The 23374-nt window shown below is 47.5% G+C and overlaps 1 protein-coding gene across 16 annotated transcripts in view; it reads right to left on the reverse strand.

The window, feature by feature from the left end:
* AGRN (agrin) overlaps positions 1 to 23374 on the reverse strand; it is a 445469-nt gene that overhangs the window by 223121 nt on the left and 198974 nt on the right. The gene's annotated exons all lie outside the window — the stretch shown is intronic.

Here is a 23374-nt window from a genome sequence, read left to right on the forward strand (position 1 = left end):
TGTCTGTCCTTGCCAAAAGATTTCAGGCGAGCGCACATCTTCACCAATGATTTCGAGTAAGATCACATGTGCGTTCCTACGGATCTTTTGTTAAATCTTTCATGCAGCGCGTAAGATCAGAAGATTTAGCAAAAGATCTGCGGGAGCGCGCATCCGACCGATATCGGCCGATTTTTGACTGATTATGGGCACCTTTACAGATGTCCTTAGTAGCCCAGGGAGGGGGAGTAAAAGGGGGTCCCATGTGCCACGCATTAGGTTGACCACAGTAAGGTCAACATGCATGAATGTCAGCACAAATCAAGGTAAACATCGGTTAGGTTGACAGGTCATTAGGTCAACACGAGCATTAGGTCGACATAGGGAAGGTTTTTTGCCCTGAATGTCGGGGCAATGTCTCACCGTGCACGCCATGCTTCGGGCACTATTTTATTCTCCCGCTACGCCCTAGTGGATGGTACAGTAGGGCATGAAATACCGCCTGTCAGCATGTCGGCTCAAAAAAAGTGAAAAACCCCATGTCGACCTTTTGACTGTCAACCTTCTCCCATGTCGACCCTAAAGATTGTCGACCAAATGCTTGGTGACCTAGTGACCTTGAGATGTGGCAGACACACTTTGCTGTCTTGCAAGTTTACGAGACCTTAGCAATCCCCTGGAAATGGCGAGTACTGTAAGTATCCATAGCCCGACGCACAGAATCCCAGTGATTATATCGCTGACAACAGCATCCATACCCCACCCCTCCTGCAGCCTAACCCTTCCCCTAGTGGCTGGGATTCTGACTGTCAGGATGCTGCAGTTGGCGTTCTGAGAGTTTGGGTTCTGTGGGCTGGGATATTAACTACATCCCACCTAGAACATAGTGTATGTATATTACCTGTATGGGAAATATTCTGGTGTATATGGGGACTGCAATAATATGTCAGCAATGGCCAGCTAGTGAGGGTGGGCCCTCCATATACTCCTCTACATTTGTAGCGGTCAGGAAGAATAATCGCCATACATGGGTTTAGTTTTTTATTCTGTACTCTGACCAATTCTAACAATATATCCTAAGCATTCACACAAATGTACACACTGCAGTACCAGATGTGGTGTGAGTAGAAAAGGTGAAATCTATTAGGGTTTGCTCTTTAAGGGAAATTACTGGCCCTTTGTGATTGGCATGTTACAAAGTTCTCTTGCATTAGTCTTGGGCTGCAGAGAAAATGGAAGAAACGCATCTTGAGGAAGTGTATAATAGTTGACACAAGATGTCTTCAACAAATACTCAATATTCCACCCTGACACCTTTGTAATTGTAATGTTATACGGTACTTTTCAATTCCTAAGTGCTTTACAATTACACTCAAGTAACACTTATGGGCCCTACATACGCAGAGATGTGTGCCAGAGATACATAACGGGAGATTCAGCACAAGAGATTTCACTCTTGTGACTCATTTCAGACAATGAGCCACATACAGAGAGATTTGTGTCAGAGATTCATAATGGGAGATTCAGCACGGGAGATTTCAAATCTGTCACAGAAAGTGAAGTAAAAACACTGCACTTCATCACAAAAATGTTATTATTACTGAACACATCTAGCACATAACTTTATGTCTTCTTTAATAAGTATTCTTTCACCTCCCCTAATATGCTACCCCCCCCCCCCCCAAAAATTAAATCATGGTGGCTAGTGGTTCCCCCTGAACCGAATGCAAACCCATATGCAAACTATTAAACGTTGGTGGTACAGTGGGAGCTGACAAAAAAAATACTTACCAAGTCCGGGGTCCAGCGTCTCATCCTCTGTCATACAGACAATAATTTTGTAAAAAAAAAAAATGGCATGGGGTCCCCCCCCAGGTATGACCAGCCCCGGGCTTTTTGAGTGGTCCTGGTTCCCAAAATCCAGAGGACAAAGTGCGTGGGGTCCCCCGGATTTTGGGGACCAGCACCAGGCTCTTGAGCTGGCCCTGGTTTCCAAAATACGGGGAACAAAATGAATAGGGGTCCCCCATATTTTGGAGACCAGCACCAGGCTCAACTAGCAAGGGGTGTAATGCCATAGCCAGGGGACACGCTTGATGGTGTCCCGTGGCCAAAGCATTACCCACCCTAACTAGTCAGCCCAGGCCGGGAGTTTTTGGGGAGGTGGGGACCCCCCAAATAAGGGGGTCCCCCCTCTCCAGGGCACCCCAGGCCTGGGCTGCAGCCCGGGGCTATCCCCTGCACCCCTGGGCGGTGGGTGCAGGGTTGATAGCTTATTTAACAGTAATATTGTCTTTTACAGTAGGACTACAGGTCCCAGCAAGCCTGCCCCACATGCTGGCACTTGGCAGAACCACAGGTACCAGCATGTGGGGCATTAAAGGCCCGCCGGTACCTATAGCCCCCCTGTAAAGGAAATATTAAAATAAAACAACAAACACTGGTTTTAAATGTTTTATTTAATAAAAACACAAACACAGAGTTTTTAGTATTTTATTAAACTGCATCTGGTCTTCACCTGGGGGCAGCGGCCCCCTAAGCTCTTTTGCATGGCCGCCGCCTCCCAGGGCTTCGGCCTCTTCATCTGTGTTCTTCACCTGGGGGCGGCGGCCTTTTAAGCTCTTTTGCATTGGCCGCGCCTCCCAGGACTTCAGGAGCTCTTCTCTCCTTCTCCGCCGTCGGACTGACTGCTCCTTCCCCGTCTCGAGCTGGCTAATATAGCCAGCTCTAGGGGGCGGGGCAATGACGCGGCGAGCCGTGATTGGCTGGCCGCGGCCATTTTGAAATTTAAAATTTTTTCTTTTTTCTTTTTAACATTTCCGCCGCGCTGCCGCCCCGCTGCCGCCGAGAGGAGAGGTGAGGTGGGGGTGGCGATGGGGATGGGTGCTACTGCTGGTGGGGGAGGGGGGTCAGGGGTGGTGGCGGCGGCGTGTTCTGCGGCGCGGGGTGCGGCGGGTCTGCGGCGTCCGCAGTCGCTCGGCCCTGCTCATCTGCCCGCAGCCACACATGCGGGAGATGAGCAGGAGCTTTCTGAGCGACTGCTCTGAATTGAACAGCCCGTCCGTTCTGAATCTATGACAGATTCAGAACGGCGGGTGCGCGCATGTAAATCGCTGTGTGGGCTATATACACAGCGATTTACATGCATCTTCAGGCGTTTTCTGAGCGATTTGTTAGAATCGCTCAGAAAATGCCTGAATATCGTGCTGTATGTGGGGGCCTTTACACAGCATCGTCTGCCAGTTCACACCCATATCCAACAGGGAAACTGTAACGTGCAGCAATATAACTGAGTGGTTGGGGATTAGGGGCATGCGAAAGTACCACTGGGATCATTCAAAGTACAACAATAATCAGCACTTGTATATTAGTAATAGGGGAAAATTACCTCAGAATAGGCAAGTATTATTCTGAGGTACACCCTGTATATTAGAAGTAGGGTGTACCTCAAAATAGGCAAGTATAGGGTTTACCTCAGAATAGGCAAGTATAGGGTTTACCTCAGAATAGGAAAGTATTCCACCAAAAACACCACCAATAACACCCGTATGGTGGTCATCTTCAGTTATGAAAAATTAGGTACTAATTTGAGGCCCCTCTGCTGTTTGCACATGGATGTTAAATTGTTGTATGCGTCATATGCACCCAGTGAAGGCAGCCATTTTGTGGCTTAGGCAAATATTCATAAAAATGCAGTCTAACAGTTGGAATTAGTGATATGGGTACTTGTGTATTATCACGGCGCCCGTCGTGTCGCATCACATACCACTAATTAAGGTATGCGATGGACCCGATTTGAGGCTTTTCCCGGGATGAGTGTACAATTTTAATATCGCGTCGCATCGCATGCCATTATAATGGCATGCGATGCGACGCGATTTCAATGTTAAATGCCCACTCAGACCCGATTTTTAATTGTATCCCCACCCTGATGGGTAATGACAATGTTAAATGCCCCCCCCCATTGTTAACGCCACCCCACTATCAACGCCAACCGGAAGCGTGGCGAGCGCAGCAAGCCCGCGAGGGGCGGCGGTACGCATCCTCCGACCTTTTCATACCCCGACTATCCACGTCGGCGTGGAGTTGATTCTATATAGTGTGGCGAGCGCAGTAAGCCACCGAGCCCGAAGCGTGGCGAGCCCCGTGAGGAGACGCGCATTACTTCACAAGTATTACACATCCCCTCGGGCGGATCGCTGCGCTGGCCACACTATATAAAATCAACTCCACGCCGATGTGGATACTGGGGGTATGAAAATGTCGGAGGACGCGTACCGCTGCCCCTCGCAGGCTCGCTGCGCTCGCCACGCTTTGGGTTGGCGTTGATAGTGGGGGGCGTTGACAATTGGGGGGGGGGGGGCATTTAACATTGTCATTACCCATCAGGGTCGGTGTACAATGTAAAATCTGGTCTGGGTTCCTGTACAATTAAAAATCGGGTATAATCGCGTCTCATCGCATCGCATGCGATCATATGCCTTGCGATTTTGTGGTTGTACAATGCTGAAGAGGCGGCGGGCACTGACGTCTTAAAACGTTGGGCGTTCCCCTGCTCTAGGCCAGTGTCCGTCCCCACCCGCCCCTCTCCTACCCATGCAAACGCCTCGGCGAGTATGATGCTCGCCAACGGCGTTCACACAGGGGGTCTGCGCATGCATTGGAACGGGTCCGAATTTGGCCCCATCCGATCACTACAGAATCACCCGCTTAAAGTGAACCCATAGGCAGGACACTGCTTCAATAAACATACAATGGCTTTTTCCGTGGTGTGTGGGCATCTCTCTTTTTTTTTTTTTCGGGTACAGGTTTGTGGCAATCCATTACCACCTATCAATTTAAAGTTCACGTTACAAGTAGCAGATGACAGGAAAAGATCATTAGCAACCATAACTTAAGGTGCCCATACGGCAATCATTTGCACACAAAAAAACTGGTTGATTTTTGCCATGTAATGGATTGCCGCTTTAAAAAAAAAAATTGAAAACTCTCCCAAAATATCTCCCTTTCTAAATCTCACACCCTATTACGTATGGCCCATAATATTTATTTTTTTTATTTGAATTTACATAACAAATGTGAGTGACGCTGGATATTAGGCAGATATATTTTGCGCACCTATCACAGATATGTTGGAACTCAAAGGGGTAATTTTGTATCTCTTATATATTTGGCTACATCTGTCACTCAAAGTGTGTGAATGTGTCTGTAACGCTGGGTGGAGCCTCTGACTCTCATGACTGACTCACATGACAGAGAACCAGCCCAGTGAGCCCACAGTGCCAGACACCCTCTGCCTCCCCATGTTGCCCAGGAACCTACTCCACAGTCACCAGGTGAGCGCCCCACGCCGCCAACCCCCCATTCCGCGATTTGTGTATGTGCATTTCTTACAAATTATATATTATACTAACGTCGGCAGCTGTGCACCCGAATGGAGCAACACTTATAGTGCTCCGTTGGGCACCATCTACTAGCCACCAGCGAGCAGAACACTTTAATTCCCCCCACAGAGATGAGGAGCAGTATTTTCCAGTTACTATAAAGGACATACAGTATATAAAACACACACACTCTACAGTCAGCCGACTTTCACATTTAGGAACCTGTGGTAACTAACTTGTTTTCCACCTGTGTCTACTTTTACTGTCAACTCATGTGAAGATCAATGTAAAATGCATTACTAATGCATTAGAGAGTAGAATCAATGAGTGCATTGCCAGCAGTGAACCAGAAGAGGATGGAGAGCAGGGGCTAAGACTCCGCCGTAGAAGAAGGTAAACAGAGATGATTCAGCTGAAGTGGAAATAGGAGAGGTTGACAAAGTGGAAGATTTAGCGGGAACGGGTTAGCAAAATGAAAACTGTAGAGATTAAACATCTCAAAAAATAATACTAACCCATAACTGATTACAATGTAAATAAGATAATTAATAAATGATTCACCCTTGTGCTCAAACCTTAAGCCAAATATCACAAAGGTGAAACCCATAGAACAATCAGTTTCAGACATAAGAAAAAGAAAATGGGAATTTTTAGTGTAGACCCAGGTCTTGCTTATGTCCAGATTGACAGTCCAGGGTCCGCAACCCTGCAATCAACCAGGATTATTCTTCAGACGTGCAACCAGTGCCCTGGCTTAATCTCCTGATTGGTGTGAGACGGGTATTTACACTTGGTAGGAAGGAGCTGACTGGCTGTATGGGCTGCTGCTGATGACCTCATCGCCTGCAGACTGGTGGATGGCAGAGGACTACATAAGGGGCTGGGATCATTAGGTCGAGTACAGGAAGGTTGAGAATCATTAAGTCGACTACTGAAGGTCGACACACTCAAAATGTCGACATTGCTTTAGGTCTATGGGTCATTAGGTCGACACAAGCATTAGATCATTAGCATAACTTATTAAAAGTAAATGGTCAACTATAATTGGTTTATTCCATTTTGCAAATAAATCCAGTGGCTTGGTGCTGCTGTAGTTGACTTGCCATTGGCTTATCCAATGATAAAATCTGAAGATGCATAGACTGTATATTTGTGGTCATGCTTTTGAAGTGAAGGACCATGTCTGAGAAACACAAGCTGCACATATGGAACTGGGACAAGGGGTCTACAGCAAAAGCATCCGCAACCATTAGGTCGACAAGAAATGTAAAAACAACAAGAATGTAAAAAGGTCGACATTCAAAAAGGTTGCCAGTGTCTAGGTCGACAGCCAAAAGGTTGACATGGGGTTTTTCAATGTTTTTTTGACCCGATTGTCGACAGTCGACATGGACACAGTTTGAAGTGCGCCACATCCCCTCGCTACCCTCGGCACACTATTTTATTCTCCTACCACGCCCTAGTAGATGGTAGGGCATGAAATACCGCCTGTTGGCACATGTCAGCTCACAAATCAGTGAAAAACCCCATGTCGACCTTTTGCCTGCCAACCAGTGGCGTAGCTATAGGGCCGCAGCCCCTGCGGTGGAGGGGAGGCGCCGGGGTCTGCGGGCGCTGTTGTTTCTTTGCCAGCTCCCCACTGCTTGTGGGTGCAGCGGGGAGCTGGCAGGGGGGTCCGTGCGGCGCGGGGGTACCTGTGTTCAGGGAGAGCCTTGAGGTCCCTGCGGCGCTGATTATGATGTTGCCGGGGTCCCTGCACTCCTGCAGTGAAGTGGAAATACTGCGCTACTGCTGTGCGGCGGCGCAAGAAGCGCTTTTAACTTTGAAAACACTGCCCGCACACTGATTGGCTGAGATTCAGCCAATCAGCATGTGCCCAGTGTTCACAGAGTCAGAAGTGCTTCCCGCGCCGCCGCACGGCGGTAGCGCAGTATTTCCACTTCACTGCAGGAGTGCAGGGACCCCGGCAACATCATAATCAGCGCCGCAGGGACCTCCAGGCTCTCCCTGAACACAGGTACCCCCGCGCCGCACGGACCCCCCTGCCAGCTCCCCGGGGGGGTCTTGTCTTTTAACAGGGGGGGGGGGGGGGGCAATATTGTCCCAGCGGGGGGAGCTAAATTTTCTGTTACGCCACTGCTGCCAACCTAATGCTTGTGTCGACATGTTTTCTTGTCGACCTAATGGTGTCGACCTTTTTGCTGTAGACCCCCTTGTCCGGATCCCGCACATACCGTTATTGTCCTGCTTTTTAATTTATTGTATAACTTAATGTTGTCCCAGAAATCCGTAAGTGCGTATGTTTAAACCAAAGTCGGTTTTCCAAAAGATAATCATAATCCTAGTGTTGACACACCCAAGGTCAACATGCATTGGGCCGACCACTGATGTTCGACATGGGCTAAGGTCCACATACGAAAAGGTTGACATGGGCTTAGGTCGACAGTTGGTAGGTCAACACAAGCATTCCGTGTTTTTTTTTTTTTTTTTAAATTGAGCCGACCAGGGAGTGGAGGGAGAATAAAATAGAGTGCCCGAAGCATTGCGAGCACAGCGAGCCACGTGCGGGGATGCGGTGCACCAATACGGTGTCCATGTCGATTATGTCGACATTCGGGATGAAGAACGTGAAAAAGCCATGTCAACTTTTGACCTAATGAACCTGTCGACCTAAACACAAGCTTGGTATTCATTCCCGAATCAGACCCTCTTGCACTGATCCATCAGAGAGATTGGAGTGATCTATCATTGGTCCACTTATTTGACCCTCCACAATTTCATCTCCTATTTAGGGTACATGGCAATATTTATTTACATGTTACAATGTGCTACTATGTTGTTTTTTTTCAGATAAATGTTACACGTTGAGTATCCCTTATCCAAATATCCGTTTTCTGAATTATTCTGAAAACCATAGTCTCCAAAATTAAATTTTTTGTTTTTATTTTTTACTGGGTAAATAACATGTAACTGACACTAAGATTCAATATCTGAGATTGCACACAAACTTTGTTCCATGTTTTAAATCCTGTTTCATTCACAAAAAAATATATTTGTGTGTATTTCATGTGTTTGATGTGTTTATACAACATAAAGGCAAGAAACTTCAAGATACCTCATTCAAATATAAAAATAGTCCAAAATAATCCGTTATCCAAAATTCTTCTGTTCCCGAGCATTTTGAATAAGGGATACTCAACCTGTAATACATTTTATCCAGCCATTTCCCATTTTGCAATTTATTATTTTGCACCCCCTGTCGAGCGCTGTCCTCTGCTGTGTTTTTGCAGATTCCAAATGACATGAATTAATCAGAATTAATCAAGATGCAAAAGCATTTATATCCTCTTGAAGTCATTAATACGAATCATGAGAAAACAGCATGAAAACAATAGAATAACGACTTGGCAGAACTTGCGCATACACAGGCTTGGAATAAGATGAGACGGGGTAAGGGGAAGCTTGGAGATCAAAGATACACAATAAGAAGGATGAGTTAGAGAGGCATCTGAACAGTGGCTCTAGATGTTGCCTATTAAACACCACACAGATGCCAAATCCTATTCCTCACAGTGATACCCGGCATCACATTGGCAAGAATAAAATTGCTCCGGCACTGCGGGCGTTTAGCCCACACACAACGCTGCAGCGTGCTGTTATTTGGAAGTGATCGCTCACTCCATCATTCACGTTCAGGGGTTAAAGTGAGGGGGAACGGGGTTCCACCACCTCTAATGGTAGGGGGAACGGAGGAACCACAGTAATTCCAACAGAAAAGCCTGTCCCAGCGGCTTCTTCTTCTGTCACGACATATGTAATGTAAAGCGAAGATGAACAACTGTGGACATTATGTGTATAAGGGGCATTACTGTGTGATTTAATATGAATCAAGGGCACTACATGCGGTGTAATGTAATGTGTATACGATTGTTCTACCGTTTGTTGTGGGACTAACATTTGGTAGGGCACAAATTCCCTGGCACTGGTCTAGGCTCTGCCTGTGGGGGGGGGGGATGCTTATATATAAGCATTGAATGGATGCTTATATATAAGGCCAACAAGGATAGCATTTAATATAAAGGATCCAAAGCATTATTATTGGAAACCAGGGATAAATGCGAGTATGGGTATTCTTTAAGACACAGCACTGTCCTTGGAAATTAGAGACTTTCAGTCTAACGAACATATTAATAATTGCAGCATTTGGATGGTCTGGAGTGGCAGATGCTGGAATTCCTTGTTTGCGGAGCTTGTTGATCTCCACATTCCATATTGAAGGTATCTGTCAGTCGCCTCACTGTAAAAGATCAGTTTAATCTCATGCGTCTCCAGAGGACCGGAGGCCTCTCTCTCTCCTAGCAGCAGGTTAGCCACAATTGTTGGGAGGGATTTCACACTTCCCCTTATGCTTAATTAAACTTTGAGAAGGTTTCTGTAGCCAAGTCTGCCGCTTGTGAGAGTTTAACAGTTTGTGATCCAGCCAAGCCAATAGATCAGCCATTCGAGGCATTTAAATTCCATAACTGACAGCACTGACTGGAGATGGTCACCTGTATAAAATATATAATTGTGACCCCCAGCTGGCAGAACAGTGTCAGTGTCTAGGAGAGATCATCATTTCCTGTAACTCTGCAATGGGCAGTTCTGGCATATTTGATTTATTTATTAATAGTTTCTTATATAGCGCATACATATTCCGCAGCGCTGTACAGAGACTATTTTAACATTCACATCAGTCCCTGCCCCAGTGCAGCTTACAATCTATATTCCCTACCACATGTACACGCACACACAGACATTCTAGGGTTAATTTGTTGGGAGCCAATTCACCTACCTGTATATTTTTGGATTGTGGGAGGAAACCGGACTACCCGGAGGAAAACCCACACAAGCACGGGGAGAATATACAAACTCCGCACAGTTAAAACCATGGTGGGGATCGAACCCATGACCTCAGTGCTGTGAGGCAGTAATGCTAACCATTACACCATCTGTACTGCCCCTGGCATATCATGTGTAAAGAACACCAACTGATGGCTGGATAGTCTACTAAAGTGGAGCTGACGCCATGGTAGGATGGGATTAAGTTAAATAAGAGTCATTGAAATCCTTATACTTCCTGATATGTTATTAATTAATAATTAAAAACTGCTCAAAATGCCAGTTGCAATGCTCCCACCCCGTTCTGTTCTGTATTAGAGAACAATGTTATTGCAGAGAGTTGTTGGAATGTGTATGTAGTAAATGTGGTATTTACATGGAAACCTATCCATGGAATTCTCTTATGCTCAAACAAGGCCCTGATTGTATCCATGAGATGTGGTTGAAGGAATTTTAGCCACCCGAGGTCTGGCGTAACTACCATAGGTGCATGGGGTGCAGCGGCGTAGCTTTGTTTGGGGCGCCCCCCCCGCCGTTAATGGGGGGCGCCCCCCGCCGTTAATGGGTGGTCACACACCCCCTCCCCGCCCGTCCGTCCCCCCCGTGCCCCCTCCCCCCATTGCCGCATGCTTACCTGTCCGCGCGTCCCGGCTCCCCTCCTGGCTTCAATAAATTCTATGCAGACGGACCACAAAAGAGAACAGTCTGCTTTATCGGGCGGCCATTTTATCGTGGTCCGTCTCCATAGCATTGATTGAAGCCAGGACGGGAGCCGGGACGCGCGGACAGGTAAGCATGCGGGGGATGGGGGGCAGGGGGATTACTATAGCACCGCAGCCCCCCCACCGGCGCCCCCATATGCACAGCGCCCCCCCCCCCCCCGCGACAGCTGCGGTGCTATAGTTACGCCACTGATGGGGTGCAGAGCTGAGTGGGGCCCATCTTCTCTGTGCAAGTTACATCTGAAACATTGCTGAGTACTCTAACGCTACTCACACTGTCACTTTCACTTAGCACAGTGGTTCCCAACCTGGGGGTACTCTGCAGACTGGTTGGGGGTACTTGAAAATAATATTGGTAATGGTGGAAGAAAAGCAAGAAGTCTCTTGATGGCAGAAGGAGTCTCCCGTTGCTGTGGAGATGAACCCAGTCACTTCAGCAATCCACTGGGAACTACCCGCGCTGCCCTCAGACACCAGCATTCATCTGCCCCACGCTGACATGGGAGGAGGAAGCAGCGTCATTAATCCTACAGGCGTCAGCGGGAATCCCGGAGACAGTACACAGCCAACGGACAGACACAGAGGGGCCCGATTCCTGACCGCACACCACTAAGGACACACATACCTGCTCACTACCACTCCACTTGTAAGTACTGTGGATATTTCAAATTGAGAGGAGGGGTACTCATAGATGAAAAGACTAATCAAGGGGTACGGTAGAGAAAAAAGTTTGGGAACCACTGACTTAGAAGCATCATTTTCTAGCCAACCCAAAATCTTCTCCTAAACACCAGACCGAGACAATATTTGAATAACTGGATAATTAAAAGCATGACCCCGGATCACCCAGAGGTACATGAGGAGCAATGCTCCTGTACCTGGTGAAGCCATGCCTCATCCGGGATAGACCACACACTTTACGGAGCCCAGAAATCTGGTCTGCCCAGCGAAAGACAATATTATATGTGAGGTTTGCATTAGGTTATCAAATCTGTACAGAGCTGCCTAGTCCTGCCTGGCACACCTCATAAACTGCCACCTAGGGAAGATACTCATGTTAAATCATGAATGACAAAACCTGACCCCACCAAAGACAAGTGAGAAAAAAAAAAACATGTCTGCATTCAACTTTTTCACGAACATATGGTAACTGGATGGGAGCATTGTATCATAATGACTAGATCAATGAATCATATCATCATTTTTCATTTCCAACCACTGTGTCATCGTCCCTGTCATAGCAAGGCGTATGTACAACAGATTACATTCCTCTGCCCTGAAAATGTACAATGCTGAACAGAAAACTCATGTAAAATAGCCCAATTGTATCAATATATAACTTACCATAAGAGGTGTATTTGCTAAAACATGTTATGATAGGGTTGGTTTCTCTCACCATGTGCTGCGCTCAAAACCACCGTGCATTACCGTTTAAATCTCATCAAGCCAGCTGGGCATTCCTGACACAGGGCAATAAGTAAACTTACCCCTAAGTAGGGGTAAGGTCCATACACAATAGGTGATTTTGCCCAGCATGTATGGTGACCGATTATGGGGTAAATCACTGGGCTGAAAAACACACTGAGCGTTTGTTGCCCATTTTAGTAATATTTCCAGGGGTGGACGTCTTTCCATAGCAGGACACTATGGAAAGCAGTCCACTCCCTCGCTCACCTGGTGGTAATACCAGCAGATGAGCAGCAGGGTCAGGGATGATGCGGGAGCAAAAGGTAAAACTGAGCCGCTTTCAGCTCAAAGGCACCCAGTGTGTATGGGCCATACGCCTTGTCAGCTTATGCATGCACAGTGGACCTCAAAGTCCAGACATTGAGGTTCAGTCCACTAACTAACAAAACAAACACAAATAAATTGTACAGGAAAAAGTCACAACAAATGTAAAAGCATTGCCAATTTATATTCTAATACAATGGGAGTCTCATACACACGTTCTTTGACAACTAGAGAGCAAGTTAATCATAGCCTTCATAATACCACCGGGAATCTTACCAAGATGGAAGTGCAAGGTGCACCCATTTCCTTGAATGAAGGCTTTGCATGACCGGAGTCTGCCTCTCAGGTTCCGTCAGCCAATTGTTCTATTACCATATTGGTCTGTACATGACTTTGTATCTCAATGTTTGTCTACACAGCAACTTTATACCAATATGACACACTGGTAACCATCGGACTGTATCGTACACTTGTGCTTGGATGAGCTGAAATGTCCACTGTTTACTGTCCATTGTTATTTCGCTCTGCAAATGCCTCAATTAAAAAAACTAAAAAAAAAAAAAACCTTAATTAAAATAATAAACTGTTCTTGGTGGTGGTATAGGTCGACATGCCTAAGGTCGACATGGATGGAATGTTGACACAAGCATTAGGTCGACAATGGCTAGGTCAACAGTCAAAAGGTCTACCTGGGTTTTTCACTTTTTTTACATGGGTTGTTCACGTTTTTTTAAGCCCACATGCGGTATTTCATGCCCTGCCATCCACTGGGGTGTGGAGGAAGATTAGAATAGTAGTGTTCCCGCTAGGCTGTTTTAGCGGGGCGCTGCGCCCGGCCCGATTTTTAAAGGGCAAAATGCGCCCTGCCCCTCTAGCAGCGCCCCACTAAATCAGCCTGCAGTCTGTCCCGCCGGATTGCCCGGGCCATCGCATCGCTGAGGGGGGCTTGCCCGGCCATGGCTACGTCCCGGCAGCTCAGTGATGCGGCGGCCCGGGCACGCCTCCTGTAGTGACGCAGCGGCCCGGGCACGCCTCCTGTAGTGACGCGGCGGCCCGGGCACGCCTCCTGTAGTGACGCGGCCCGGGCACACCTCCTGTAGTGAAGCGGCGGCCCGGGCACGCCTCCTGTAGTGACGCGGCGGCCCGGGCACGCCTCCTGTTGTGACGCGGCGGCCCGGGCACGCCTCCTGTAGTGACGCGGCGGCCCGGGCACGCCTCCTGTAGTGACGCGGCGGCCCGGGCACGCCTCCTGTAGTGACGCTGCGGCCAGGGCACGCCTCCTGTAGTGACGCGGCGGCCAGGGCACGCCTCCTGTAGTGACGTCGGCGGACCGGGCACGACCCCTCTAGTGACGTCGGCGTGCCCGGTCCGCCCCTCCAGCGCCCTGCCTCATTTGGTTCCTAGAAGGAACACTAGAATAGTGTGCCCAAAGCATGCGGAGTGCAGCGGCCCATGTGAGGGGACGCGGTGAACTTTGACAGTGCCCAACTTGACTATGTTGACATTCGAGACAACAAAAAGTGAAAAACCCAGGTCTACCTTTTGACTGATGACCTAGCCAATGTCGACCTAATTCTTGTCTCGACATTCCATCCATGTTGACCTTAGGCATGTTGGCCTTTTTCAGGTGTGACCTAAGGCATGGCCACCTGCAGTGGACCCAATGCATATGGACTTAATGTAGGTTGACCCAATGACCCCATGAGATGATGCTCGCAGCAGGAGAACTGCAGTGGTACATGCACCGCCAAAATCCTGGCTAAATAGCCATTCAAGCCCCAGCGGATCTGAGCGCAGCTAGGAGTTACTGCCGGCGTTAGCAGTTCCGATGCCATGCTGAATAGGCCACAGACCTATCTTTGTGAAAACACCCATCTTATTAACACAGCATTAAATCCCGCTTTCCGTCTCGAGTAACATTGGGAGTCATACAATAAATAGGCCACATGAGATCCAATGTAATAAATCATCTATTCACACCCACTAAAGAGTGGGCATCTACTGACATTTATCTCCAGAAAGAGCAGAAGAAATGCTCTATTTAAACATGTGTCTATTTAAAGGGACTGGTGATTTAAAAATGCGAATCCCCTGCAAGTAATCTAGAAGCCAGCAGAAAGGAAAAGTCATTCAACGCTTTCATTTTGCAAGGGCAGCAAAGAGATAAGAAAGCTACTGAAGGATTCAAATCATCTTTTTCAAAGCTCGAAGCTTTTGAGGCATAGAAAGTATATGTATTATAGCATGTATAGGGAAAACTTTCATGCTGCTTCCATGAAAGGTACCACCACCCGTAAAGAAAAAGTGTTCCCTAGGACTAATAAGCCTTTTAGAAGTCCACACTACAAAGAACATAAAAAAGAATAGAATTTTTTTTTTAGGCTTTTTTTTTTATATTTCATTATTTTATTTCAGCAGCTGGCGCTGCGTCGGGTGGTATCAAGGCAGTGTAATTGGTACGGATTTTTCTGTGTCAGTTTCCAGCTAAGGCTCAGGCACAATGTTTTAAGATTGAAAAAGGCTGGTGCGGGGGAAAAAAAATGTCTGACAGCACAGAACAAAGTTACTTGTTCAAAAAGTTCTATAACGCAGGAATTGTACAGATCCGGAACATGAACTCCTTACAATATATCCCTGATGAAATGTGACATTTTCACTGCGAGGAGAGATAGAAAGCCTGAAGATCAGGGATATCAAACATGTGTCTGTTGTAAAAGTACAGATATCAGCATTGCGGTGTCTGGTAGACTATGTAGCTGACTGCAGGAATTTAACAAAGTTGGAAAGTCACGATTTGTTAGGCAGAACCATATTTACTAAGCATACTGTACCTAATTCATACAGAAGGAAGAGTAGGGGGTTATGTAAATGGAAGCTTGGAAAGGACGAGGATCTGGCATGCAGCCCAATGCCTGCTGTTTTTATTGTGTGCATCTTTTGCAGACCGTACATACTGTACCTGTTTAACAAGGGTTTACAGCGATAACCCTCCTCTATAATCACACTTACTGTACACCACAGCCCGCACCCATTGGCCAATGAGAGCTGAAGCATGGGAATGTAGCATGGGGGCATAAACAAGGACATGGGCATGAAGCATGGGGGCATAACCAATAGTTATCACATGTTGAACTGGACCCTGTCCTATATCGCTCCACTTGACATCACGCACATCGCAGGTACGCCCAGACCCGGATTGTCGTTGCACAATTTTTTAGGGAATGGGATGGGGGGGGGGGGGGGGGTTGGGGAACAAACCCCTCAAGATCTACCAACGCTTCATGTTTTTCCTGTGTGCATCGGATCGGAGTTGGGAGGTCGGATGGGCTGCACATGAGATTTGCTAAATCTTATGTGCTGCCCGGAGCCGTGCGGGGGACTGCAGTTGGCGGGGGAGCTACCAGAGCCGGGTGGAGGGAGCAGGGGGGTGGCAAAGGAAGAAGCCGCTGCCGTCAGCGGGAGCAGGGGAGGCGGCGCAGGGAGCCGGGCAGGAGAAGACGCTGCAGCGGTGCAGCACGAGCAGAGCACTTCAAACAAAAACAAAAAAAGCCTATACAAACGAATAGGAAGCCATTGATTGGCTGAGACCTCTCTCAGCCAATCACTAATTGACTGAGAGCGGTCTCAGCCAATCAATGGCTTCCTATTCATTTGTATGGGCTTTTTTTTCGTTTGAAGTGCTCTGCTCGTGATGCGCCGCTCCAGCGTCTTCTCCTGCCCGGCTCCCTGCGCCGCCTCCCCTGCTCCCGCTGACGGCAGCGGCTTCTTGCCCGGCTCCCTGTGCCATCCCCTCCCTGCCCCGCTCTCTGGTTGTGGGCATACCCCCCCCCCCTCACCACCCCCCCCCCCCCCCCCCCCCCCCCCCCCCCGCTGCTGTCTCCTGCTCCCATTGTCCCTGCTGCTCCCCGGGAGTTGCATGTGATAAATCGCATGTGATTTATCACATGCAAAACTTGGCCATCGCATGTGATCCTTCCCAGGGAGCTGCCGGGACAATCAGGTCTGACTTGTCCTTAGGACAAGTTGGACAAATGTATGGGGGCCTTAAGTAATTACTACAGCTGTGCACCAGGTAGGTGATCTGGGAAACACGGACTGTTGGTTGATCTCGAGGTCTGGTCTGGCCACCCCTGGTCTAGAGCACGGGTTCTCAACCTCGGTCAAGTACCCTGAACAGTGCATGTTTTCCAGGACACCTGGCAAGTGCACTCATTATTCACTGTCACATTTTAAGAGATCACAGTTGGAGCTAATTATTTCACCTGTGATTCCGTGTGGAGACCTGGAAAACGTGAACTGTTGGGGGGTTGAGAACTACTGGTCTACACAATCCATGGATAGTCAATAAAGAACTTTACCTAGATTCTTAGGGTTCGGTTTTGCCCCCAACCCCCATATTCCTGGTAAGGTGTAAGCAGGCCAGGCTACTGTGGAATTAATACACAGGAGTTATAAAGAATATTGAGTGGGTGCACAAAACGGAAGAAGCAAATACACTGACTATACTAAGGCGACAAGCGCCATTCAAGTGGCTGTTTATATAAGGGGAATACAGAGTTGCAAAGTGTAAGCCAAAGCTAAGCTGGGCCACACGAAAAAAATAAATGATAAATAAGTGGAATATTAAGATAATTAAATTCTGTCTGGCTGTTCTGACATTTCTCAGCAGTACTTCAGGAGGGATTAATTACCGGGCCAGTGGTGTGATGACAAGCAGTATTAATGCTCTCCACAAGCTGGGAGGGGGCACCAAGCTGCCATTTCATAAATCAATGTTTTGCAGAAGGAGAGAGAAGTTTTCTAGGCATCCACCTTGTTTGTTTATAAAAGCAGCATTATTCCTAATTAATGAGGCCGTCACGCTGGATTGTGAAGCCTTCTGTTTCTGGCGCACAGACTGACAGCAGAGGAGATTGGCTGGAATATGTTAAATTTTTCTGGGTGCTACAAAAAAATGTATCGAGCGCTGAAGGAATTCCTTCTACAGTATTCTTTCCCTTTAACTAGAGAAAGAATCATTAAAGAAAGTGAAATGAGATTTATTTTGATCAGAAACTCCCACAATGCCCACTTTGTTAATTAAACTATTTTTAGTCTTACAGTTGGCGCCAGGTGAATGATGGAAGCAGCAATGAAGATTACACAAACCCTTTGCCCTGTTATTCTGATTACCGGTGACCCCAGACAGTGAATGGAGCTGTAGACAATGATTGTTAATGTGCCTGACAAATTACTAGGACATAATTGTTAAGATTAAAGTCAACCTTGTGAAAATTACAATTGTAAAAGTTGTTTGAGCAATACAATATGATGGAACTCACAGCGACCAATCCGATTCTACAAGAAGGAGATTAAATCTATGAGGTGAAGTACTGCCAGTAACCACTAGAGGCCACTCGATGAATCAAATTACTCCTTTGTGTGCTCAAATATGTCATAACGTAAAGTGAAAGCGTTTTTGCAGGGATATTGGATATGGCGAGGGAGCTGTGAAGACAGAGATTGAGGTAGGAGCAGATAGGGACTGTGAGGGGGGGGGGGGGGGCTAAAAACTGTCACAGCTCAAAGTGAAAGTACATTGCAGAAGCAGTCATTTTGATTGGCTTTTAACTAGATTTAAATAAGAGCTGCAAAGCGATTCAAAACAATTGGGTAAAGTCACCTTGCATTCAGTAACATTGCTCATTTTCTCTCGCTCCCCGAATATGAGTGCAGGCAAAATATCACTGTCACTGTATCACACTCAACCGGAATATGTGCAGCTCATCACCATGGCAGTGTGTCACAGGGCATTGCATCACTACCAAGGTGGCGATTTTTCCAGTAGAGGTGTGTATACAATGAACACAAAGATCAGATTGGTCACTATGGGAAAGTCTCCCGATTGTTATAAAGCTCAATCTCGCCTATATACAGTGGGGGATCCAGTGTGTGGACAAAGCCAACTGTCGTGAGAATACAGCTCATCAAATGTCTGACAACTAACAACAACACAGAGCAAGGCATGGAAATCTGAATAATGGCTATGGGTAGACTTTAATAAGATACGTAGGGAGTATATTTACTAAGTACAGGGCCGGCGCCACCACTAGGCAGTGTTAGGCATTTGCCTAGGGCGCCGGCCACTGGGGGGCGGTAGTTGGGAGCAGGGCAGGAGGAAGAGCTGGATGTCTGGCTTAGCGGGCAGGAGGGAGGGCTCGCTGCGCTGTACAGACGGCGCCAGCCTTATGCTTGCTGGCGAATCGCCAGCAGCATGCTGCTGGCGATCCGCCAGCAACACGGCGCGCCATCTGACTGAGACGTGCGTGCGTCCCCCACGCACGCGCGTCTCAGTATCCGGGCGGCCGGCGAGGCGGACGCAATACTGTCCGCCTCCCGCTCGAGGGGGGCTGGGGGGACCCGAGGAGGCTGTGGGGGGGTGCGGGCGCCCGGTGTGGGCACCGGGCGACCGTCGGAAGGGGACGGCAGCACCGTCGGAAGGGGACGCGCGCGCACCTCGTGCGCGCGCGTCCCCTTCCGACACACAGATGGCGCGGGAGCAGGGAATGGCGATGGCGTCGCCATCGCCATCCCCTGCAAAGATGAGCCCGGCCCCATCTGTAGTTCAGTCCCGGACCCCGATGCATGTTAACTGACATTTTCCTCCACCCGCACCGCGTACAGCCGCTCAGCCGGGCAGCGTCTGAGGGTGAGCCAAGTGCTCACTACTGCCCGGCTGAGCGGCTGTACACAGTGCGGGTGGAGGAAGTCAGGAAGATGTCAGTCACACTGCACCGGGACTGAACTGCGAGGCCTCCCTCCTGCCCGCTAAGCTCTCCAGCTCTCCCTCCCGCCAGCTGAGCTAGACCCGAGCGCCTCACCTCCTGAAGGGTGAGTAATATATACACCGGAACCGAACCCCCCCCCCAGCAGCACGGTGGCCTTATTCCTCCCCACCCCCCACCTGTGGAGCGGCTTGCACCGGCACTGTCTAAGTATACTTACTAAGGGAGCATAAAATACCAGCCAATCAACTCGTAACCCCCATGTTACAGGCTGTTTGAAAAAAATGACAGTTAGGAGCTGAGTTGGTTTAACTTCAGCTTTGGTAAGAGTGATAGTGTACCAGTCAACCAGCCCCTAAATGTCATTTTTCAAACACAGCTTACAACATGGAAGTTAGGAGATGATTGGGTAGATTTGTCTCCACATAATCCGTCTCCAAGCTTAGTACATAGGCCCCTTTATCTCTCTCCACTTTACCATACCCTCCAACACCTGAAGAGCAAAAAGCAGTACAAATCCAGAAAGGGGCGTGGTCACGGGTAAAGGGGGTGTGGCCATGCCCCCTTTCCTATACTTACAATGGGGCAGTTGGAGACCCAAAAAAGGTACAGGCTATAAAAAAAGGCACTGTACCTGCCAGAAAGGTACAGTTAGAGAGTATGCTTTACCTCTTCCTAAGGTTTAGTAAATAGACCATTTGTCAAACTAGTCAGAACCTGTTAAGGTGGCTTCAATTTGACTACCCAGAAAATCACTAACGGTACAGTATATAACAATCCCACTTATTGGCCAACTACACTCCTTGGTTCCCTCTCGGCTACAAATAATATTTAAGAAGAAACCAGTTATGTAAAAAACACAGAATAAGGCGGTTAATTGAACCCAGCAAAATATATGGGAATCAATGGCATCAGGTGACTGGTCTTTACTGCTGCAACAAACCTGATGGTCTATATATCCCGAGGGTAGATGCAGGAGAATTACCATATAGTGCAGCTAACTAAGCGGAATCACCAGAACCCTAATAATGCTATACGGCTGTATTCCAGGTATGTGCTTCCAGAAAGACCCGGGAACTGCTGACTTTGTGTAAACCACTGATTTAAATAAAACAGTTGCACGTAAATAAATGATGTCACAGAGGTAGCTGCCTATTTATTCTGACCCAGTTCTACACACAGCAAGTTTTACTAACGATTGGCTTCTGCAATACTGTACCTGGCTTTTCAGTCAAGTGATATAAAATGCAAAAATGCATATCCTGAGCGCGTCGACACATGTGCACCCCCAATATGTCTGCGAACGGCGTGGTTCACAGACATATCGTGTCGGCACTGTAGCACATGGCTGATATATCTACAGATTTATCGTTGCATCATGCTGTGTTTACCCTACATTTGCTGCAGGGGGAGCCGGTGAGTAACACCGCAACTGGGCGGGCACATGTAAATGCCCGCCTAGTTGTGAAGTAAGGCACAACACACTGGGCAGACGAGTGTGTATGCATCCTTAGTGTGTACGCAGCGAAAGGTTTTCTCTGATGTTATCATTAGTTTTAAGTCGGACAAGCCAAGCGATCACTCTATTTCCCATCATGCATCACCTGTCACTGCGAGCAGGTGTGGCACAGACATGGTTTATTAACCACCGTAGTTACAATCATTGGATCTGTTCAGTGTCGTTGGATTTGCACCTGGTGCAGATAGGAGAGTCTTAAAGCAGCCTTTCTAAATTAAAAGCAATTGGTTTAAAAAGTCGTTTTAATTCAAAACAGGTGCTTTTTAATGCATGTGCAAGATGCAGATTTAATTTAAATAAACCAATTAATAGAGACACCTAGTGTATAATTCATATGCAAATTAAGTTCCAGCGAAACATTTTTGTCTTGTTATTTTTAGATCATTGCAATGTTAACGTAATTTTGACAAAAAAAAGATTAATTGTAATATAAAACAAGTGACGTGTAGGTGTATTTATTACCGTTCTCCAAGAACATAAAGGTCAAAATGGAATATTTATTATTTGACTACCAACTTTGTATCAAACTGGGTCATTGTGTACAAAAAAAAATGAGTGTGGTAGAGGGCTTGTTGGGGTGCGCCATGGCCCCAGGGGAATTCATAGTGCTTCTTATCAATCTCAATCTCTCATAACCCGTTCACACAGAAAAGCAAATTACCGGGTCAAGAATTTCTACCCGGTAATTTGCCTTTCAACACGGGAAAGGGTGAAAGGGTCAACCAGGGTTGACATTCCCGGGTCTATGACTCTGCTTTATTCCTGGGTCAAAGGCTGTCCAATTATTAGTCGATAATCATATGATCGGGCCAATAACTGACCAGTGTATTGCTACAACCAATCAGCAATGATTATAAATTGTCCAGTATGTCTGATAGATCCAATAATTGTTGACCATGTCTATTAAAAGGACACTAGATAGGCCAAGTCCGGAGAAGGGTGCAGGTGGTAACCTGCTCTCCCAGGACTCAGTGGGTCGATCAGGGGTGTTTTAAGAGGGACTGTGTGCAGCCTCCCCCAGCCGGCCCCCATCCTCTTTGCTGGGTAACGCTCAGCATAGTATGGTCTGGGCACTAAAGCTCTACAGAAAAACCGATGACTGATTAAGCTGGAGGTTACATAAACCACTGAAGGTTTCTTATGCTGCATGTGTTTAACAGTTGTTTAGGGGTTGTATAAGTGTGCTGTTGCTGGCAACCAATGGGTGCAGGGGGAGGAGTAGTTAGGCTAGGAGGGTCTTGTGACTAAGGAAGTAGGTCTCTCTGAGAAAAATTCCCCGCCCTCCCATCCCTATTTTCTGTCTCTACTTCTTCTCTTGGGCGGCGGTAAAGAACGGTCATTTGTGTAGATGGAATAGTGTTTAGATTAGTGGGTGCTTCTCCCGACATCGATTGTCATGAGCCATACTTCTTTGCACGGAAGATGGCTTCCACCACCGACCCGGGTGGTGGCTGGAAGACTTGATCACCAGCGGTGTGTGAATGCTATGGTGATCCTACCCCCCTCCTTTTCTTTCCTCTGACCATTCTTTGGTGCCTTGACCATTTTATAGTTTATAGTCAGTTGTCAAAAAAGGGATTTTTGTAAGAACTTACCGTTCGAATCCCTTTCTCTGATATGGTCCTGGTGACACAGTTCAACACTGGGATGTAGGAGGGTCCGAAGGAGCCAGGCACCTATCCTAAAGCTTTAGAGGGTAGGCTCCTCCCCTACTGCATCCCTGGACTCTTCAGTTCAACTTTCAAAGCCACTGGAATACATTAACTCAGTACAAACACCTGCACATTATCTGCACATTTTATAACAGAAACTGTTAACTTTTAACCATTTTAACATGAACATCATGAAATTCTGGCATACTTACTGAGCGTAAGGGAGGGATCGCTGTGTCACCAGGACCATATCAGAGAAAGGGATTCGAACGGTAAGTTCTTACAAAAATCCCTTTTTCTCTTTCAATGGTCCTGGTGACACAGTTCAACACTGGGACGTTCCAGAGCCGGTCCTTTGGGAGGGTACGCTCAGGTCTGCAGCTCTCAGCACTGCTCGCCCGAATGATGCGTCCTCCGACGCGAACTCATGGAATCTATAGAATTTGGCAAATGTGTGAACAGATGACCAAGTGGCAGCTCTGCAAACCTGCTCTGCTGTGGCCCCATGTCGAACCGCCCAAGAGGTGGCAACTGACCTGGTGGTATGCGCATTTATTTTGGCCGGTACTGGTCTACCCACTTTGGTGTAAGCAAAGGCTATCATAGACCGCAACCACCTAGCAATAGTCTGCTTAGATGCAGGCCAACCAATTTTGTGTACGTCATACAATACCAACAATGTGTCAGTCTTCCTGACACTCTTCACTCTGTCCACATATATGCGTAAGGCACGCACAACATC

The sequence above is a fragment of the Crinia signifera genome, chromosome 19 (assembly GCF_055691185.1).
Source record: "Crinia signifera chromosome 19, ASM5569118v1, whole genome shotgun sequence".
Lineage (NCBI taxonomy): Eukaryota > Metazoa > Chordata > Amphibia > Anura > Myobatrachidae > Crinia > Crinia signifera.